The sequence below is a fragment of the Pan troglodytes genome, chromosome 12, assembly GCF_028858775.2.
Source record: "Pan troglodytes isolate AG18354 chromosome 12, NHGRI_mPanTro3-v2.0_pri, whole genome shotgun sequence".
Lineage (NCBI taxonomy): Eukaryota > Metazoa > Chordata > Mammalia > Primates > Hominidae > Pan > Pan troglodytes.
Window position 1 is genome coordinate 18,059,733 of NC_072410.2, and position 9,272 is coordinate 18,069,004.

The 9,272-nt window shown below is 38.9% G+C and overlaps 1 pseudogene; it reads right to left on the minus strand.

Moving 5' to 3' along the window:
- Positions 1-733: 733 nt before the first annotated feature.
- LOC100612900 (high mobility group protein B3-like) lies at positions 734-1,340 on the minus strand (annotated as a pseudogene).
- Positions 1,341-9,272: the final 7,932 nt, after the last annotated feature.

Sequence of the window (9,272 nt, forward strand, 5' to 3'; positions counted from 1 at the left end):
TAGCTCTTCACTTTGCTGACAATGAAGAGTTCTACAGTTTGTTTAAAAACAGTTTAAAAACTAATGCACTCAACTAAGAACAAAAACAAAGTAAAACTTCTCATACCAGTTGACCCCCCTTGTCCACAGCTAAGATGGCAGTAGAATGCTATGTCACTATATACAGAAACAAGACAACCTGAAGCTAAATGGATGTCCACTGCAGACTCAACAGGTCCAGCCTCGCAGTGCACACCCTGAGCTACAGCCCCTCCAGAAGGCATCTTCCCCACAGCCTCAATGCCGAGCAAGGAGCATCGAGAGTTTGTCTTGGTTGTTTTGTACTTTTCACAAACTATAGATACATACAGTTGATAACTCAGGTTTTCTAGCCAATAACCATATTGTTAACCCCACCTTATAAATAAAAAAAAATGCCAGAAACATCTTTAAATGCCTTGTCACCCCAACAGCAAAGTGCACAGAGTGAGATCACGAGAGTGCCTTTTCATTTAAAAAATGTTTGGAAATATGTACAACTTTGATACAGTTTCAGGGTGCTCCAGACACCCATGGCCACTTGACATAAACCACTGACAATTTCTAGAGCACTTTGAGAAACTACAATATGATTGTGATCAAATTTTGTAATTAAACCTAACGAGGGCAACAGGTACTTCTCAAATAAGAGATGTGTCAATTACAATGCTCCTGTACTCTAAGGTATTCACAAGGAGACAGATAAACAGTTTCTTTATTCTTCCTCCTCCTCCTCTTCCTCCTCCTCCTCTTCCTCCTTGTCTTCTTCATCTTCCTCTTTCACCTTTTTCTGGGCAACTTTAGCAGGACCCTTTGCTGCATCAAACTTTCCTTTCAACTTATAGTTAGCAACATCCTTCTCCTACTTCTCCTTCAGCTTTGCCGCCTTAGTGATGTAGCTAGCCTGCTTTTCACTGTCATTTAAGTTATTCCACATCTCACCTAGCTTTTTTGCCATGTCTCCAATAGAGATGCCAGGGTTTGTGGATTTGATCTTGGGGCGGAATTCTGAACAGAACAGGAAGAATCCAGACTGTGGCCTTTGGAAGGCATTAGGATTCTTCTTCTTCTTGCCTCCCTTAGCTGGTCCACAATCCTTCATTTCCCAATCAGCGCACTTTATCCGCCTCTGCCATTTCATCAAATTTAGATTTCTCTTGCACGGACATTGTCTTCCACCTCTCAGAGCACTTCTTGGAATATGTTGCAAAATTGACAGGGACCTCTGGGTTTTTCTTCTTATGTTCTTCTCTGCACGTCTGCACAAAAAAGGCATATACAGACATCTTGTCCTTTGGTTTCTTGGGGTCACCTTTAGCCATCCTGACCATATTGCTCACTAGTCTGAGCAGTGCAGGGCACAACGCGCAGCTCAGTGCTCCCCAGCCTCAGGCTAGCTGCCTCCACGAAAGCCTCTCCTTTGCCTATTTTTAACCAGGTTATTTAATTTTGTTGTTGTTGTTGAATTGTAGGAGTTCTTTATGTATTCTGGGTATTAACCCATTATCAGATATATGACTTGCAAATATTTTCTCTCATTCTGTATGTTACCTTTTTGTTCTGTTGATTGTATTATTGGGTGCATAAAAGTTTTTGTTTGAGTTTGGATAAAATACTATTTATCTATTTTTGCTTTTGTTGTCTGTGATGTTAGCATCATATCCAAGAAATCATTGCCAAGTCTGATGCCATGAAGATTTTCCTCTATGTTCTCTTCTAGGAGTTTTATTAGCTTTGGATCTTATGTTTAGGTCTTTCCTCCATTTTGAGTTAATTTTGTATAAGATATAAGATAAGGGTCCAACTTACTTGTTTTGTGTGTAGACATCCAGTTGTCCCAGCACCATTTGTTTAAGAGATTGACCTTTCCTTGTTGAGTGGTCTTGGCATCCTTGCAGAAGATCATTTAACCATATAGGCAAGTGCTTATTTCTGGGCTCTTTATTCTAGTATTATTATTATTATTATTATTATTTTGGTTTATATGTCTCTCATTATGCCATTACTACACTGTTTTGATTACTGTAGCTTTGTAATATGTTTTGAAATCAGGAAATGTGAACACAACAACTTTGTTCTTCATTTTAAAAATTGTTTTGGCTATTTGAGGTTTCTTGAGATTTCATTTTAGAATTTTTTTTTTCTGTTTCTGCAAAAATTGCCATTTGGATTTTGGTGGAAATTCCACCAAATATATAGATTTCTTTGGGTAGTACAGACATCTTAACAATATTAAGTCTTCCAATCCACGGATATGAGGTGTCATTTCATTTATTTGAAAGTCTTCTTTGATTGCTTTCATTAATGTTTTGTAGTTTCCAGTGTATAAACTTTTCACCTTTTTATTTAGATTTATTCCTAAGTATTTTATTCTTTCTGATGCTATTGTAAATGGAATTGTTTACTTAATTTCCTTTTCAGATTGTTCATTTAGTGTATAGGAATGCAACTGATTTTTGTATGTTGATTTTGCCTTCTGCAACTGCTGAATTTGTTTATTAGTTCTAAAAGTTATAAGTTTTGGTATTATCTTTAGGGTTTTCTATGTGTAACATGATGCCATCTGTGAATAGAGATAATTTTAATTCTCCCTTTTTAATTTGGGTGCTTTTAGTTTATTTTTCTTGCCTAATTGCTCTGGCTAGGACATCCAGTACTACTGAAGAGAAGTAGCAAGAGTAGTCATCCTTATCCTGTTCCTGATCTTAGGGGAAAAAGGCTTCAGTTTTTCACCACTGAGTATGACATTAGCTGTGGGCTTTTCATATATTGTCTTTATGATGTTGAGGTAGTTTCCTTATATTCCTAGTTTGTTGAGTATCTTTTTAATCATGAAAAGGTATAGAATATGTCAAATACTTTTTCTGCATCATTAAAGAAAATCATAACTTTTTGGTTCTTCATTCTGTTAATGTGGTACAATTCTGCCATTCTTTGTATAGTTCCTAAATCCTGTTAAATCTTCCCTTCTAATCTTTAGCTCCTTGGCAATAATTTCATTATCCAGTAAGGATTTTTATCAATATTTTATATGTTGTGATATATTAATTTTTGGAACAGACTTGATTTTTCCAGCACCCATCATTCTAAGCCTTGTTTCAGAGAAATGTGATCACGCAGCCCTTATTTTATAAAACTTTTCTCTGAGTTCTCTTTTGCCTCTTTCCTATTTTTAGTCTCCTCTTAAATTCCTAGGTAACCTCCTGTGTGTCCCCCAGAAAATTTATTCAGAAACCTTTTTCTTTTCTGTGAAATTGCTCAGTATGATGACTCACAGTGAGCCAATGTTAAAACAATAGTAACCAGAACTCAACATTCTCATGCATGCCAATATCATCTCCTCATCTTGAATATTTTCTGAGCCTATGCAACTTAGATGCAGGCCGTAAGAATATCCTTGGTTACTGGTGCAAAAAAAAAGTCAAGCAACAAAACAGAACAAAATGATAATTGGACCTAGGAGACACTTGGCAGGGTAGCAGTTTTATTTTAAAAGTCAAATCATATTTTTAAAACTTCAGGCCATTTTATCAATGCTTTATTTATAGGTGTAATCAGTTCCGTTCAGAGAGAAATGTCTAAAGAATTAGATCATAAATGAAGGAAAGACAGCATGGAACAAAATGGAAAGAATGCAAATCATGAGAAATGTCTTGTCCTTTCTAATACTTGTGATTCCTAAGTTCTGCTTTCTGGAGAGGTCGTGAGTGGGCAGGGACAAAGCATGCAACACGAAAGGAGTATCATGAAGTCAACCACGAAATGCTGTCTCACCACAGTTATTTTCTAAATACTGTCATCATCACATTTTGCTGTTAATAGGTCTATATCACAGTGGTATTAATAAAAATGACATGTCTAAAAGCAAAAATTTACATAAAGTTTTGTGTTAGAGGGTCATAAATGCTAGTTGAAAAAATTCAAAACTCTAGTTGGGACTTTTTTTTGTTTGTTTTTTTGTTTTTGTTTTTGAGACAGAGTCTCGCTTTGTTGCCCAAGCTAGAGTGCCATGGCACAATCTGGGCTCACTGAAACCTCTGCCTCCCAGGTTCAAGCGATTCTCCTGTCTCAGCCTCTGGAGTAGCTGGGATTATAGGCACCTGCTACCATACCCAGCTAATTTTTGTATTTTTAGTGGAGACAAGGTTTCACCATGTTGGCCAGGCTGGTCTTGAATTCTGACCTCAGGTGATCTGCCCGCCTTGGCCTCCCAAAGTGCTGGGATTATAGGCACGGGCCACCGTGCCCAGCCTGGACATTTTTTAATTAGGTGAATTGGCAACTGGATCTTTTTCTGCCTTTTTCTTTTGAGAAGGTTTTTTTGGTTGTTGTTAATCAAAAGCTTTTTCCCCTTTCATTAATGTCTAAGTACATAAATGTCTACCTGACACTCTTATTTTTGTGAGTAAAACAGTTCAGTTTTTGTACTAGTATTATAAAATTCTGGTTTTGATAATTCAAAGTTATGGGGTCTATGCAGAATTTCTTATGAGAAACACACAGAAATCCAGTGTCTTATAAAATGATTTATATTTCATTCACGTTTCAATTCTATTTTTGGTGAAACTTGATCATTAGCAGACACAAATGTACCTTGAAGCCTTGGTCAGTATATAATATGTGACATATCATCACCTACAGCACTAGAATCTCCTCATCTTTTGAAAACTGGGCTAGAAAAATGAAATATGCAGGACAACCCCAAATTCCCATCTTTTCAGAGATTGCCAAGCAAATGTGAACCCTCTGAATTTGCTGAGACTCTGATCTCCAGTGTGAACTCAGGTTACCTGCCCTTCAGATTCTAGTTATGGCCTTCAGAGACTCTGCTGAGGCACTGCAAGGATGATGTTCTTTGTCACAAGCTCACTGTGTACTTATTTTATGCAGCCAGGCAATAAGCATATCAAATTCACCTTCAAACTTTTGGCTTTGTGGCTTGAAAAAACCCAAACAAGAATTTTTCTGGAACAACTCTTTCAAGAATCCTAGTTTGGTTGGTCTGACTCCCAAGGGCTATTTGTGATTAGATGATTCCTCCTAAGGGTGATAAGTTCTGTTGAATTTCACATTAGGTCCAAGTTCCTCATGGCCCTAGTGTATACTGTAGTATAGCCACGGGGATCACAGCCAAGGACTAGATGGTGAAAGGGCAAACTAAAATATACAGGTGTGTTCCAAAAAAGGAAGAACAAGTGCCCATATAAAAATAATTATGCTATATATTTTATATAATATAATGACATTTATACTATAAGCTAAATTTTCAGTTACACCAACAACAAATAACACAAGTATACAGAATCCCATCGTTCCTGAAAATCTTGGGGCTGTGTAATAAATGAGCGTGTCTGGGCCTATACAAAGAACCTCAGAAGCACTCTTCATGTTCTTGCCCAATGTCGTTCAAACAGCACTATTTCAGGATACCCGTTGACTTGGGAAGTGAGGGTGATCAGCTCCCTGCTGCCTCAGGCACTCTCCCTCCACATAGTCCCTGGGCACCCCAGCTTGGAGCACAATATCAACCTGAGGGGAAGAAAGCTGGGCCGCTCATGGGTCCGTGAACCCAACTGAGAACTGGTTAACTGGTTAGCAGGCAGGGCTGTTGAGTGATGTGCAGGCCGCTCCCTCTCTCTTCCCAAGCAGCTGGGCTTCCGGAATGCAGATGCCCGGCTGCCTTCCTGCCAGACAGTGGAGAGTTGGGTTAGAAGGGGGAACATCTGGGGAGATTTCCGGTAGCAATCTCCGGAGGCTGAGCTAGATAATCAGGCTTCATAAATTGGGTTGACTAGACAGTAAAATATTTATTATGATTCCTCCTTTTTTTTTTTTTTTTGAAGTTCAAAAATCCTTGTCATCCCCGGCTGAAGCCTGTGTCCACATGAGAGGAATTCATAATGAAATCAGAAGTAGCCTGCCACCACTTACTCACGACCTCCACCTGCAGCAGGGAGGCAGTGATTGGATCTGCATATGTGCTCCATTTAATTGTTTTTTCCTAATAAAACAGAAAAATCCATGAAACAACAACAATGAGCAATCCAAAAAAAAAAAAAAAAACAAAACAAAAAAACAGAACAGCCCATGTGATGGTCTTTTATTCATTCTTGATGTATCAAATATTTTCTTACATGGGTGAAAAACAGAGGCAAATAATTTGGATGTTGTTTAAAAATAGACTTTCATATAAATAATGTTTAGTCTTAAAGATACCTATTATTATTATTTTAACCTTGAATCTCTACTAAAAACAAATGGTGAGTTGTGGAATTATTCAGATAATTGAGACCAAAATGCTGGTTTCTCTTTAAATATTTAGATAATGGAACAAAAACAGCTACAGCTGATGTGTATGATTAGTGACCATGATTAGTGACCAAGTGCTTTCTTTGGGAAAGTGGTTGATGTCTTGGCTGTACCCTCAAACTAAGTCCCATGTCAGTGGAGAGCATTAGAGGTTTATTATAAAAGAGGGATTCAGATTTCTGTCAAAGGTGGACTTTTTTTTTTTTTTTTTGAGACAGAGTCTTGCTCTGTCACTCAGGCTGGAATGCAATGGCATAATCGCAACTCACTGCAGTGTCCACTTTCTGGGCTCAATTGATCCTCCGGCCTCAGCCTCCTGAATAGCTGGGACTACAGGTGTGTGCCCTGTGCCACCATGACTGGTTAATTTTCTTGTTTTTTTTTTTTTTTTTTTTTTTTTTTGTAGAGGTGGGAATGGTCTCACTATGTTGTTCAGGCTGGTCTCGAACTCCTGGGCTCGAGTGAGCCTCCCGCCTTGGCCTCCAAAAGTGTTGGGATTACACACATGAGTCACTGTGCCCAGACTTTTTTCTTAAATGCTCGCACTAGTTAATAATTTGGCATTTAAATGTTTCAGTCAATTGGTAATCAACACCGATTACAGAGAACAGCTTCTCCACCTGGGTATAAGACGACTGCTGCTTCAAGCCTCACTGCCCAACTAGCCCCAGATCCTGCCATTCCCCACAGCATCCTATGCTCCAGTGAAACTTCCTCAGCATTCCCAACCTCATCCAGATGGCCCACTCCTCCTTGACTTCACACCTGCTGTGTGCTTCCAGACTTTGTTCTTTGGGAAACCTCCTGCACATCCCCTCATGGGGCTCCCTGCTCCCATCCTCATCAACTCCTCCATACCTTTCCCATCAACCCGCCTTCCACCACAGTCTATGCTGAGAAAGGTATCTGCCTTTTGAGCTTCCATTTTATCCTATTTACATATCTAAAATATCACTTTTTTTTTTTTCCAACAGCCACAGATATTTACTGAGTGCCTCTTCTTTGGTAGGTCCTGCTCACACAGACACAGTTCCTGCCCTCCTGAGGCTGACATTCCAGGTGAGGAGAAAGATGATAGACGTGCATGGGAAATGATGCCAGGAAGTGCCATGACAAAGATACAACAGAGGTTTTTCTTGTTTGACTTTCACCGTAGACTATGAACTCTTTGAAAGCAGAGACGGTAAATCTAGCATAGAGTGGAGTGTTAGCATATACTACATGTCAGTCAATGTTGAATGAATGAGCAAATGAAAGGCATATTTAGTGGACTTCTCATGATGTTTCCAATCCTTCCAATAATGGAAGAAATAAAAGAAATAAATAATAATTTTACTTATTATGGTTGGAAAGTTTTCTCAAAGAATATCTATGAGACATTTTCAAAGATAAAGAATTTTCCCTTTGACTACGAAACAACAATTAGTTCAGATAGCCAGGCACAAGGCCATCACCTCTTCTGACTGTCACTGATAATCATTCAGACAGATCACCCACAAGACATGTAAAAATGGTGGTTCTCTACTCCAGGTTTTTATTTCTATTAACTTTTATGGCATATGATCTTGAACAAACATTTGTAGTCAATATTTGATAAAAAGCCCGATTCAATCAAGTAAATAAAGCATTAGAAAAAATAATTTCATTCCTTTGCTAAACTAAATCCATTAAGACACCAATAGAACTGAGGACAAAGGATATTTAAAACAAAACAAAACAAAACAGTGAGACCCATTGCTCATTTGCATTTTAAAATTAATTGCTGCCCTAATTATTCATCAGTAGAAGCATAAATGAAGCAAATATAACTTAGCGTAAGCTTTTAGACACCCACAGGATTCTCCCCGCAAGAGTAAATTTTTGTAATGGTTCTCTGTGACAGTTTATTTTTGTTGTCTTCCTATGACTGAAGAAAGAGAAGATTGAAGCCATACAGAAATGAAACAGACTCAAGGGAAAGAGATGGACACAAGTAGTTACTTTTAGTTTTCACCTGTAAGATGTAAGAAGGAGGGCTGGGCATGGTGACTCACGCCTGTAATCCCAGCACTTTGGGTGGCTGAGGTGGGAAGATTGCTTGAAGCCAGGAGTTCTCCACCATGCCTGAGCAATATAGCAAGACCCTGTCTCTACGGGAAAAAAAAAAAATTAGCTGATCATAGTGGCATGCACCTGAAGTTCCAGCTACTCAGGAGGCTGAACTGAGAGGATCTCTTGAGCCCAGGAGGTCAAGGTTGCAGTGAGCCAGAATTGCACCATTGCACCCCAGCTTGGGTGAGAGCGAGCGAGAGCTTGTCTCTAAATAAAATATTAAAAAAAAAATAAGATGCAAAAAGGTAATAACCAGTAAAGAATGTTGGTACCAAGGAGCTTCCTTGGCAACCTTCCTGAAGCTACACTTCCATTAATTGCAAAGTGTGACTGACTCCATGACCCCAAAATGGAACCAAAAGCTGAAAAATGTAGTTCAACATGGAGTTGTTACCTGTCTTGCTTTGTGTAAATCTGATTGTTTGACTTGAGTATTTGCTCCATCTATCTATTTTCCCTCTGTCTTAGTTTTGGCTGCTATAACAAACACCGTAGACTGAGGGTGGGGGCTTAAATGATGATTTATTTTTCACAGTTCTGCAGGCTGAGATGTCCAAGATCACGATGCTGGCTGATCAAGGTTCCTGGTGAGGACTTTCTTCCTGGTTTGCAGATGGATGTCTTCTCTCTGTGTCCTCACATGGCAGAGAGAGAGAGAGAGAGAGAGAGAGAGAGAGACAGAGAGACAGAGAGACAGAGAGATAGAGATAGATAGATAGAGAGAGAGAGAGAGAGAGAGATCTTGGGTTTCTTTCCCTTCTTATAAGGTCATTAATCTCATAGTGACAGTGACACCTTCATGACCCAATCTAACCGAAATCATCTCCCAAAGTCTCCACCTCCTGATACTATCA